The following is a 12,723-nucleotide window of genomic DNA, read 5'->3' on the forward strand; positions in this document are numbered from 1 at the left end:
GTCCCCCTGCAGCCTATTCACAGGCACAACAGGATTTGGGACCCGGGCTTGCCCAGAGGAGGAACATCTCATGGCTCACGTCCTCGGCAGGGCCTGTTTCCGGAAAGGCACACGTCCGGCTCCTTGTCCCACAAGGAAGGTGGCAGCACTGAAAGATGTTGCTGGTCCTCACCATCCCCCTGCAGCCTATTCACAGGGACAATAGGATCTGGGACCCGGTCTTGCCCAGAGGAGGAACATCTCATGGTCCTCGTTATTGGCACGGCCTGTTTCCGAAAAGGCACACGTCTGGCTCCTTGTCCCACACGGAAGGCGGCAGCCCTGAAAGCTGTTGCTGGTCTTCACCGTCCCCCTGCAGCCTATTCACACGCACAAGAGGATTTGGGACCCGGGCTTGCCCAGATGAGGAACATCTCATGGGTGTCGTCTTTGGCAGGGCCTGTTTCCAAAAAGGCACACGTCCGGCTCCTTGTCGCACACGGAAGGTGGCAGCCCTGAAAGCTGTTGCTGGTCTTCACCGTCCCCCTGCAGCCTATTCACAGGCAAAACAGGATTTTGGACCCGGGCTTGCCCAGAGGAGGAACATCTTATAGCTCTCGTCCTCAGCAGAGCCTGTTTCCTAAAACGCACACGTCCGTCTCCTTGTCGCACACGGAAGTTGGCAGCCCTGAAAGCTTTTGCTGGTCTTCACCATCCCCCTGCAGCCTATTTCCAGGCACAACAGGATCTCGGACCCGGGCTTGCCCAGAGGAGGAACATCCCATGGCTCTCTTCGTCAGCAGAGCCTGTTTCCGCAAAAGAATACGTCCAGCTCCTTGTCCCACACGGAAGGTGGCAGCCCTGAAAGATGTTGATGGTCTTCACCATCCCCCTGCAGTCTATTCTCAGGTACAACAGCATCTCGGACCCGGGCTTGGCCAGAGGAGGAACATCTCATGTCTCTCGTCCTCGGCAAGGCCTGTTTCCGAAAAGGCACACGTCCGGCTCCTTGTCCCACACGGAAGGTGGCAGCCCTGAAAGCTGTTGCTAGTCTTCACCGTCCCCCTGCAGCCTATTCACAGGCAAAACAGGATTTGGGACCCGGGCTTCCCCAGAGGAGGAACATCTCATGGGTGTCGTCCTCGGCAGGGCCTGTTTCCGAGAAGGCACAAGTCCGGCTCCTTGTCCCACAGGGAAGGTGGCAGCCCTGAAACCTGTTGCTGGTCTTCACCGTCCCCCTGCAGCCTATTCACAGGCACAAGAGGATCTGGGACCCAGGCTTGCCCAGAGGAGGAACATCCCATGGCTCTCTTCGTCAGCAGAGCCTGTTTCCGCAAAGGCACACGTCCAGCTCCTTGTCCCACACGGAAGGTGGCAGCCCTGAAAGCTGTTGCTGGTCTTCACCATCCCCCTGCAGCCTATTCACAGGCACAACAGGATCTCAGACTCGGGCTTGCCCAGAGGAGGAACATCTCATGTCTCTCGTCCTCGGCAGCGCCTGCTTCCGAAAAGGCACACGTCCGGCTCTTTGTCCCACAAGTAAGGTGGCAGCCCTGAAAGTTGTTGCTGGTCTTCACCGTCCCCCTGCAGCCTATTCACACTCAGAAGAGGATGTGGGACACGGTCTTGCCCAGAGGAGGAACTTCTCATGGCTCTCGTTCTCAGCAGGGCCTGTTTCCGAAAAGGCACACGTCCGGCTCCTTGTCCCACACGGAAGGTGGCAGCCCTGAAAGCTGTTGCTGGTCTTCACCGTCCCCCTGCAGCCTATTCACAGGTACAACAGGATCTGGGACCCGGGCTTGCCCAGAGGAGGAACATCTGATGTCTCTCGTCCTCGGCAGGGCCTGTTTCCGAAAAGGCACACGTCCGGCTCCTTGTCCCACACGGAAGGTGGAAGGCCTGAAAGCTGTTGCTGGTCTTCACCATCCCCCTGCAGCCTATTCACAGGCACAACAAGATTTGGGACCCGGGCTTTCCCAGAGGAGGAACATCTCATGGGTGTCGTCCTCGGCAGGGCCTGTTTCCGAGAAGGCACAAGTCCGGCTCCTTGTCCCACAAGGAAGGTGGAAGGCCTGAAAGCTGTTGCTGGTCTTCACCGTCCCCCTGCAGCCTATTCACAGACACAACAGGATTTGGGACCCGGGCTTGCCCAGAAGAGGAACATCTCATGGCTCTTGTACTCGGCAGGGCCTTTTTCCGGAAAGGCACACATCTGGCTCCTTGTCCCACAAGGAAGGTGGCAGCCCTGAAAGCTGTTGCTGGTCTTCACCATCCCCCTGCAGCCTATTCACAGGTACAACAGGATCTCGGACCCGGGCTTGCCCAGAGGAGGAACATCTCATGTCTCTCGTCCTCGGGAGCGCCTGCTTCCGAAAAGGCACACGTCCGGCTCTTTGTCCCACAATTAAGGTGGCAGCCCTGAAAGCTGTTGCTGGTCTTCACCGTCCCCCTGCAGCCTATTCACAGGCACAACAGGATTTGGGACACAGGCTTGCCCAGAGGAGGAACATCTCATGGGTGTTTTCCTCGTCAGTGCCTGTTTCTGAGAACGCACATGTCCGGCTCCTTGTCCCACACGGAAGGTGGCAGCCCTGAAAGCTGTTGCTGGTCTTCACCGTCCCCCTGCAGCCTATTCACAGGTACAACAGGATCTCGGACCCGGGCTTGCCCAGAGGAGGAACATCTCATGGCTCTCGTCCTCGGCAAGGCCTGTTTCCGAAAAGGCACACGTCCGGGTCCTTGTCCCACAAGGAAGGCGGCAGCCCTGAAAGCTGTTGCTGGTCTTCACCATCCCCCTGCAGCCTATTCACAGGCACAACAAGATTTGGGACCCGGGCTTTCCCAGAGGAGGAACATCTCATGGGTGTCGTCCTCGTCAGGGCCTGTTTCCGAGAAGGCACAAGTCCGGCTCCTTGTCCCACACGGAAGTTGGAAGGCCTGAAAGCTGTTGCTGGTCTTCACCGTCCCCCTGCAGCCTATTCACAGACACAACAGGATTTGGGACCCGGGCTTGCCCAGAAGAGGTACATCTCATGGCTCTTGTCCTCGGCAGGGCCTTTTTTCGAAAAGGCACACGTCTGGCTCCTTGTCCCACAAGGAAGGTGGCAGCCCTGAAAGCTGTTGCTGGTCTTCACCATCCCCCTGCAGCCTATTCACAGGCACAACAGGATCTCAGACCCGGGCTTGCCCAGAGGAGGAACATCTCATGTCTCTCGTCCTCGGCAGCGCCTGCTTCCGAAAAGGCACACGTCCGGCTCTTTGTCCCACAAGTAAGGTGGCAGCCCTGAAAGCTGTTGCTGGTCTTCACCGTCCCCCTGCAGCCTATTCACAGGTACAACAGGATCTGGGACCAGGGCTTGCCCAGAGGAGGAACATCCCATGGCTCTCTTCGTCAGCAGAGCCTGTTTCCGCAAAGGAACATGTCCGGCTCCTTGTCCCACAAGGAAGGTGGCAGCCCTGAAAGCTGTTGCTGGTCTTCACCGTCCACCTGCAGCCTATTCACAGGTACAACAGGATCTCGGACCCGGGCTTGCCCAGAGGAGGAACATCTCATGTCTCTCGTCCGCGGCAGGGCCTGTTTCCGAAAAGGCACACGTCCGGCTCCTTGTCCCACAAGGAAGGTGGCAGCCCTGAAAGCTGTTGCTGGTCTTCACCATCCCCCTGCAGCCTATTCACAGGTACAACAGGATCTCGGACCCGGGCTTGCCCAGAGGAGGAACATCTCATGTCTCTCGTCCTCGGCAGCGCCTGCTTCCGAAAAGGCACACGTCCGGCTCTTTGTCCCACAAGTAAGGTGGCAGCCCTGAAAGCTGTTGCTGGTCTTCACCGTCCCCCTGCAGCCTATTCACAGCACAACAGGATTTGGGACCCGGGCTTGCCCAGAGGAGGAACATCTCATGGGTGTTGTCCTCGTCAGTGCCTGTTTCCGAGAACGCACCTGTCCGGCTCCTTGTCCAACACGGAAGGTGGCAGCCCTGAAACCTGTTGCTGGTCTTCACCGTCCCCCTGCAGCCTATTCACAGGCACAAGAGGATCTGGGACCCGGGCTTGCCCAGAGGAGGAACATCCCATGGCTCTCTTCGTCAGCAGAGCCTGTTTCCGCAAAGGCACACGTCCAGCTCCTTGTCCCACACGGAAGGTGGCAGCCCTGAAAGCTGTTGCTGGTCTTCACCATCCCCCTGCAGCCTATTCACAGGCACAACAGGATCTCGGACCCGGGCTTGCCCAGAGGAGGAACATCTCATGGGTCTCGTCCTCGCCAGGGCCTGTTTCCAGAAAGGCACACGTCCGGCTCTTTGTCCCACACGGAAGGTGGCAGCCCTGAAAGCTGTTGCTGGTCTTCACCATCCCCCTGCAGCCTATTCACAGGCACAACAGGATCTCAGACTCGGGCTTGCCCAGAGGAGGAACATCTCATGTCTCTCGTCCTCGGCAGCGCCTGCTTCCGAAAAGGCACACGTCCGGCTCTTTGTCCCACAAGTAAGGTGGCAGCCCTGAAAGTTGTTGCTGGTCTTCACCGTCCCCCTGCAGCCTATTCACAGGCACAACAGTATTCAGGACCCGGGCTTGCCCAGAAGAGGAACATCTCATGGCTCTCTTCATCAGAAGAGCCTGTTTCCAGAAATGCACACGTCCGGATCCTTGTCTCACAAGGAAGTTGGCAGCCCTGAAAGCTGTTGCTGGTCTTCACCGTCCCCCTGCAGCCTATTCACACTCAGAAGAGGATGTGGGACCCGGTCTTGCCCAGAGGAGGAACATCTCATGGCTCTCGTTCTCAGCAGGGCCTGTTTCCGAAAAGGCACACGTCCGGCTCCTTGTCCCACACGGAAGGTGGCAGCCCTGAAAGCTGTTGCTGGTCTTCACCATCCCCTGCAGTCTATTCTCACGTACAACAGGATCTCGGACCCGGGCTTGCCCAGAGGAGGAACATCTGATGTCTCTCGTCCTCGGCAGGGCCTGTTTCCGAAAAGGCACACGTCCGGCTCCTTGTCCCACAAGGAAGGTGGCAGCCCTGAAAGCTGTTGCTGGTCTTCACCGTCCCCCTGCAGCCTATTCACACGCACAAGAGGATTTGGGACCCGGGCTTGCCCAGAAGAGGAACATCTCATGGCTCTCTTCGTAAGCAGAGCCTGTTTCCGCAAAGGAACACGTACAGCTCCTTCTCCCACACGGAAGGTGGCAGCCCTTAATGCTGTTGCTGGTCTTCACCGTCCCCCTGCAGCCTATTCACAGGCACAACAGGATCTGGGACCCGGGCTTGCCCAGATGAGGAACATCTCATGGGTGTCGTCTTTGGCAGGGCCTGTTTCCAAAAAGGCACACGTCCAGCTCCTTGTCGCACACGGAAGGTGGCAGCCCTGAAAGCTGTTGCTGGTCTTCACCGTCCCCCTGCAGCCTATTCACAGGCAAAACAGGATTTGGGACCCGGGCTTGCCCAGAGGAGGAACATCTTATAGCTCTCGTCCTCAGCAGAGCCTGTTTCCTAAAACGCACACGTCCGTCTCCTTGTCGCACACGGAAGGTGGCAGCCCTGAAAGCTTTTGCTGGTCTTCACCATCCCCCTGCAGCCTATTTACAGGCACAACAGGATTCAGGACCCGGGCTTGCCCAGAGGAGGAACATCCCATGGCTCTCTTCGTCAGCAGAGCCTGTTTCCGCAAAAGAATACGTCCAGATCCTTGTCCCACACGGAAGGTGGCAGCCCTGAAAGCTGTTGATAGTCTTCACCGTCCCCCTGCAGCCTATTCACACTCACAAGAGGATGTGGGACTCGGTCTTGCCCAGAGGAGGAACATCTCATGGCTCTCGTCCTCGGCAGCGCCTGCTTCCGAAAAGGCACACGTCCGGCTCTTTGTCCCACAAGTAAGGTGGCAGCCCTGAAAGCTGTTGCTGGTCTTCACCGTCCCCCTGCAGCCTATTCACAGGCACAACAGGATCTGGGACCCGGGCATTCCCAGAGGAGGAACATCCCATGACTCTCTTAGTCAGCAGAGCCTGTTTCCGCAAAGGAACACGTCCGGCTCCTTGTCCCACACGAAAGGTGGCAGCCCTGAAAGCTGTTGCTGGTCTTCACCCTCCACCTGCAGCCTATTCACAGGTACAACAGGATCTCGGACCCGGACTTGCCCAGAGGAGGAACATCTCATGGCTCTCGTCCTCGGCAGGGCCTGTTTCCAGAAAGGCACACGTCTGGCTCTTTGTCCCACACGGAAGGTGGCAGCCCTGAAAGCTGTTGCTGGTCTTCACCATCCCCCTGCAGCCTATTCACAGGCACAACAGGATCTCAGACTCGGGCTTGCCCAGAGGAGGAACATCTCATGACTCTTGTCCTCGGCAGCGACTGCTTCCGAAAAGGCACACGTCCGGTTCTTTGTCCCACAAGTAAGGTGGCAGCCCTGAAAGCTGTTGCTGGTCTTCACCGTCCCCCTGCAGCCTATTCACAGGCACAACAGGATTCAGGACCCGGGCTTGCCCAGAAGAGGAACATCTCATGGCTCTCTTCATCAGAAGAGCCTGTTTCCAGAAATGTAAACGTCCGGCTCCTTGTCCCACAAGGAAGGTGTCAGCCCTGAAAGCTGTTGCTGGTCTTCACCGTCCCCCTGCAGCCTATTCACACTCACAAGAGGATGTGGGACACGGTCTTGCCCAGAGGAGGAACATCTCATGCTCTCGTCCTCAGCAGGTCCTGTTTCCGAAAAGGCACACGTCCGGCTCCTTGTCCACACGGAAGGTGGCAGCCCTGAAAGCTGTTGCTGGTCTTCACCATCCCCCTGCAGCCTATTCACAGGTACAACAGGATCTTGGACCCGGGCTTACCCAGAGGATGAACATCTCATGTCTCTCGTCCTCGGCAGGGCCTGCTTCCGAAAAGGCACACGTCCGGCTCCTTGTCCCACAAGGAAGGTGGCAGCCCTGAAAGCTGTTGCTGGTCTTCACCGACCCGCTGCAGCCTATTCACACGCACAAGAGGATTTGGGACCCGGGCTTGCCCAGAGGAGGAACATCTCATGGCTCTCTTCGTCAGCAGGGCCTGTTTCCGCAAAGGAACACGTCCAGCTGCTTCTCCCACACGGAAGGTGGCAGCCCTTAATGCTGTTGCTGGTCTTCACCGTCCCCCTGCTGCCTATTCACAGGCACAACAGGATCTGGGACCCGGGCTTGCCCAGAGGAGGAACATCCCATGGCTCTCGTCCTTGGCAGGGCCTGTTTCCGGAAAGGCACACGTCCGGCTCCTTGTCCCACACGGAAGGTGTCAGCCCTTAATGCTGTTGCTGGTCTTCACCGTCCCCCTGCAGCCTATTCACAGGCACAACAGGATTCAGGACCCCGGCGTGCCCAGAGGAGGAACATCCCATGGCTCTCTTCGTCAGCAGAGCCTGGTTCCGCAAAGGAACATGTCCGGCTCCTTGTCCCACACGGAAGGTGGCAGCCCTGAAAGCTGTTGCTGGTCTTCACCGTCCCCCTGCAGCCTATTCACACTCAGAAGAGGATGTGGGACACGGTCTTGCCCAGAGGAGGAACATCTCATGGCTCTCGTCCTCAGCAGGGCCTGTTTCCTGAAATGCACACGTCCGGCTCCTTGTCCCACAAGGAAGGTGGCAGCCCTGAAAGCTGTTGCTGGTCTTCACCGTCCCCCTGCAGCCTATTCACAGGCACAACAGGATCTGGGACCCGGTCTTGCCCAGAGGAGGAACATCTCATGGCTCTCGTCCTTAGCAGGGCCTGTTTCCGAAAAGGCACACGTCCGGCTCCTTGTCCCACAGGGAAGGTGGCAGCCCTGAAAGCTGTTGCTGGTCTTCACCGTCCACCTGCAGCCTATTCACAGGTACAACAGGATCTCGGACCTGGGCTTGCCCAGAGGAGGAACATCTCATGTCTCTCGTTCTCGGCAGGGCCTGTTTCAGAAAAGGCCCACGTCCGGCTCCTTTTCCCACAAGGAAGGTGGCAGCCCTGAAAGCTGTTGCTGGTCTTCACCGTCCCCCTGCAGCCTATTCACACGCACAAGACGATTTGGGACCCGGGCTTGCCCAGAGGAGGAACATCTCATGGCTCTCTTCGTCAGCATTGCCTGTTTCCGCAAAGAAACACGTCCAGCTCCTTCTCCCACACGGAAGGTGGCAGCCCTTAATGCTGTTGCTGGTCTTCATCGTCCCCCTGCAGCCTATTCACAGGCACAACAGGATTCAGGACCAGGGCTTTCCCAGAAGAGGAACATCTCATGGCTCTCTTCATCAGAAGAGCCTGCTTCCAGAATTGCACACGTCCGGATCCTTGTCCCACAAGGAAGGTGGCAGCACTGAAAGCTGTTGCTGGTCTTCACCGTCCCCCTGCAGCCTATTCACACTCACAAGACGATGTGGGACACGGTCTTGCCCAGAGGAGGAACATCTCATGGCTCTCGTCCTCAGCAGAGCCTATTTCCGAAAAGGCACACGTCCGGCTCCTTGTCCCACACGGAAGGTGGCAGCCCTGAAAGCTGTTGCTGGTCTTCACCGTCCCCCTGCAGCCTATTCACAGGTACAACAGGATCTCGGACCTGGGCTTGCCCAGAGGAGGAACATCTCATGTCTCTCGTCCTCGGCATGGCCTGTTTCCGAAAAGGCACACGTCCGGCTCCTTGTCCCACAAGGAAGGTGGCAGCCCTGAAAGCTGTTGCTGGTCTTCACCATCCCCCTGCAGCCTATTCACAGGTACAACAGGATCTCAGTCTCGGGCTTGCCCAGAGGAGGAACATCACATGTCTCTCGTCCTCGGCAGCGCCTGCTTCCGAAAAGGCACACGTCTGGCTCTTTGTCCCACAAGTAAGGTGACAGCCCTGAAAGCTGTTGCTGGTCTTCACCGTCCCCCTGCAGCCTATTCACACTCACAATAGGATGTGGGACACGGTCTTGCCCAGAGGAGGAACATCTCATGGCTCTCGTCCTCAGCAGGGCCTGTTTCCGAAAAGGCACACGTCCGGCTCCTTGTCCCACACGGAAGGTGTCAGCCCTGAAAGCTGTTGCTGGTCTTCACCGTCCCCCTGCAGCCTATTCACAGGTACAACAGGATCTGGGACCCGGTCTTGCCCAGAGGAGGAACATCTCATGGTTCTCGTCATTGGCACGGCCTGTTTCCGGAAAGGCACACGTCTGGCTCCTTGTCCCACAAGTAAGGCGGCAGCCCTGAAAGCTGTTGCTGGTCTTCACCATCCCCCTGCAGCCTATTCACAGGTACAACAGGATCTCAGTCTCGGGCTTGCCCAGAAGAGGTACATCTCATGGCTCTTGTCCTCGGCAGGGCATTTTTCCGGAAAGGCACACATCCGGCTCCTTGTCCCACAAGGAACGTGGCAGCCCTGAAAGCTGTTGCTGGTCTTCACCATCCCCCTGCAGCCTATTCACAGGTACAACAGGATCTCAGTCTCGGGCTTGCCCAGAAGAGGTACATCTCATGGCTCTCTTCATCAGAAGAGCCTGTTTCCAGAAATGCACACGTCCGGATCCTTGTCTCACAAGGAAGTTGGCAGCCCTGAAAGCTGTTGCTGGTCTTCACCGTCCCCCTGCAGCCTATTCACACTCAGAAGAGGATGTGGGACCCGGTCTTGCCCAGAGGAGGAACATCTCATGGCTCTCGTCCTCAGCAGGGCCTGTTTCCTGAAATGCACACGTCCGGCTCCTTGTCCCACAAGGAAGGTGGCAGCCCTGAAAGCTGTTGCTGGTCTTCACCGTCCCCCTGCAGCCTATTCACAGGCACAACAGGATCTGGGACCCGGTCTTGCCCAGAGGAGGAACATCTCATGGCTCTCGTCCTCAGCAGGGCCTGTTTCCGAAAAGGCACACGTCCGCCTCCTTGTCCCACAGGGAAGGTGGCAGCCCTGAAAGCTGTTGCTGGTCTTCACCGTCCACCTGCAGCCTATTCACAGGTACAACAGGATCTCGGACCTGGGCTTGCCCAGAGGAGGAACATCTCATGTCTCTCGTTCTCGGCAGGGCCTGTTTCAGAAAAGGCACACGTCCGGCTCCTTTTCCCACAAGGAAGGTGGCAGCCCTGAAAGCTGTTGCTGGTCTTCACCGTCCCCCTGCAGCCTATTCACACGCACAAGACGATTTGGGACCCGGGCTTGCCCAGAGGAGGAACATCTCATGGCTCTCTTCGTCAGCATTGCCTGTTTCCGCAAAGAAACACGTCCAGCTCCTTCTCCCACACGGAAGGTGGCAGCCCTTAATGCTGTTGCTGGTCTTCATCGTCCCCCTGCAGCCTATTCACAGGCACAACAGGATTCAGGACCAGGGCTTTCCCAGAAGAGGAACATCTCATGGCTCTCTTCATCAGAAGAGCCTGCTTCCAGAATTGCACACGTCCGGATCCTTGTCCCACAAGGAAGGTGGCAGCACTGAAAGCTGTTGCTGGTCTTCACCGTCCCCCTGCAGCCTATTCACACTCACAAGAGGATGTGGGACACGGTCTTGCCCAGAGGAGGAACATCTCATGGCTCTCGTCCTCAGCAGAGCCTATTTCCGAAAAGACACACGTCCGGCTCCTTGTCCCACACGGAAGGTGGCAGCCCTGAAAGCTGTTGCTGGTCTTCACCGTCCCCCTGCAGCCTATTCACAGGTACAACAGGATCTCGGACCTGGGCTTGCCCAGAGGAGGAACATCTCATGTCTCTCGTCCCCGGCATGGCCTGTTTCCGAAAAGGCACACGTCCGGCTCCTTGTCCCACAAGGAAGGTGGCAGCCCTGAAAGCTGTTGCTGGTCTTCACCATCCCCCTGCAGCCTATTCACAGGTACAACAGGATCTCAGTCTCGGGCTTGCCCAGAGGAGGAACATCACATGTCTCTCGTCCTCGGCAGCGCCTGCTTCCGAAAAGGCACACGTCTGGCTCTTTGTCCCACAAGTAAGGTGACAGCCCTGAAAGCTGTTGCTGGTCTTCACCGTCCCCCTGCAGCCTATTCACACTCACAATAGGATGTGGGACACGGTCTTGCCCAGAGGAGGAACATCTCATGGCTCTCGTCCTCAGCAGGGCCTGTTTCCGAAAAGGCACACGTCCGGCTCCTTGTCCCACACGGAAGGTGTCAGCCCTGAAAGCTGTTGCTGGTCTTCACCATCCCCCTGCAGCCTATTCACAGGCACAACAGGATTTGGGACCCGGGCTTGCCCAGAAGAGGAACATCTCATGGCTCTTGTCCTCGGCAGGGCATTTTTCCGGAAAGGCACACATCCGGCTCCTTGTCCCACAAAGAACGTGGCAGCCCTGAAAGCTGTTGCTGGTCTTCACCATCCCCCTGCAGCCTATTCACAGGTACAACAGGATCTCAGTCTCGGGCTTGCCCAGAAGAGGAACATCTCATGGCTCTCTTCATCAGAAGAGCCTATTTCCAGAAATGCACACGTCCGGATCCTTGTTTCACAAGGAAGTTGGCAGCCCTGAAAGCTGTTGCTGGTCTTCACCGTCCCCCTGCAGCCTATTCACACTCAGAAGAGGATGTGGGACCCGGTCTTGCCCAGAGGAGGAACATCTCATGGCTCTCGTTCTCAGCAGGGCCTGTTTCCGAAAAGGCACACGTCCGGCTCCTTGTCCCACACGGAAGGTGGCAGCCCTGAAAGCTGTTGCTGGTCTTCACCGTCCCCCTGCAGCCTATTCACACGCACAAGAGGATTTGGGACCCGGGCTTGCCCAGAAGAGGAACATCTCATGGCTCTCTTCGTCAGCAGAGCCTGTTTCCGCAAAGGAACACGTACAGCTCCTTCTCCCACACGGAAGGTGGCAGCCCTTAATGCTGTTGCTGGTCTTCACCGTCCCCCTGCAGCCTATTCACAGGCACAACAGGATCTGGGACCCGGGCTTGCCCAGATGAGGAACATCTCATGGGTGTCGTATTTGGCAGGGCCTGTTTCCAAAAAGGCACACGTCCAGCTCCTTGTCGCACACGGAAGGTGGCAGCCCTGAAAGCTGTTGCTGGTCTTCACCGTCCCCCTGCAGCCTATTCACAGGCAAAACAGGATTTGGGACCCGGGCTTGCCCAGAGGAGGAACATCTTATAGCTCTCGTCCTCAGCAGAGCCTGTTTCCTAAAACGCACACGTCTGGCTCCTTGTCCCACACGGAAGGCGGCAGCCCTGAAAGCTGTTGCTGGTCTTCACCATCCCCCTGCAGCCTATTCACAGGCACAACAAGATTTGGGACCCGGGCTTTCCCAGAGGAGGAACATCTCATGGGTGTCGTCCTCGGCAGGGCCTGTTTCCGAGAAGGCACAAGTCCGGCTCCTTGTCCCACACGGAAGGTGGAAGGCCTGAAAGCTGTTGCTGGTCTTCACCGTCCCCCTGCAGCCTATTCACAGACACAACAGGATTTGGGACCCGGGCTTGCCCAGAAGAGGAACATCTCATGGCTCTTGTACTCGGCAGGGCCTTTTTCCGGAAAGGCACACATCTGGCTCCTTGTCCCACAAGGAAGGTGGCAGCCCTGAAAGCTGTTGCTGGTCTTCACCATCCCCCTGCAGCCTATTCACAGGTACAACAGGATCTCGGACCCGGGCTTGCCCAGAGGAGGAACATCTCATGTCTCTCGTCCTCGGCAGCGCCTGCTTCCGAAAAGGCACACGTCCGGCTCTTTGTCCCACAAGTAAGGTGGCAGCCCTGAAAGCTGTTGCTGGTCTTCACCGTCCCCCTGCAGCCTATTCACAGGCACAACAGGATTTGGGACACGGGCTTGCCCAGAGGAGGAACATCTCATGGGTGTTGTCCTCGTCAGTGCCTGTT

This window comes from Accipiter gentilis, unplaced genomic scaffold, assembly GCF_929443795.1.
Source record: "Accipiter gentilis unplaced genomic scaffold, bAccGen1.1, whole genome shotgun sequence".
Classification (NCBI taxonomy): Eukaryota; Metazoa; Chordata; class Aves; order Accipitriformes; family Accipitridae; genus Astur; species Astur gentilis.